The sequence below is a fragment of the Nannospalax galili genome, unplaced genomic scaffold, assembly GCF_000622305.1.
Source record: "Nannospalax galili isolate Female #2095 unplaced genomic scaffold, S.galili_v1.0 scaffold497, whole genome shotgun sequence".
Classification (NCBI taxonomy): Eukaryota; Metazoa; Chordata; class Mammalia; order Rodentia; family Spalacidae; genus Nannospalax; species Nannospalax galili.
Genome location: NW_008339354.1, coordinates 291,031 through 291,243, shown reverse-complemented (window position 1 = coordinate 291,243; position 213 = coordinate 291,031).

Sequence of the window (213 nt, the reverse complement as noted above, 5' to 3'; positions counted from 1 at the left end):
TCTCCCCTCCCCTCCCCTTCCCTCCTCCCCCCTTTCCTTTTTTCCTTTTCTTTTGGTGGTAAGAGTACTCAGACCCCATTCTTCTGGTGAATGGCCATCACACAATATAATTAACTATATTCTACATGCTGTGCATTAGATTTCTAGACTAATTCATTCTCCATAATTGCAACTGCATACTCTTTGACCTGTATCCTCCCGCTTCACCATCTT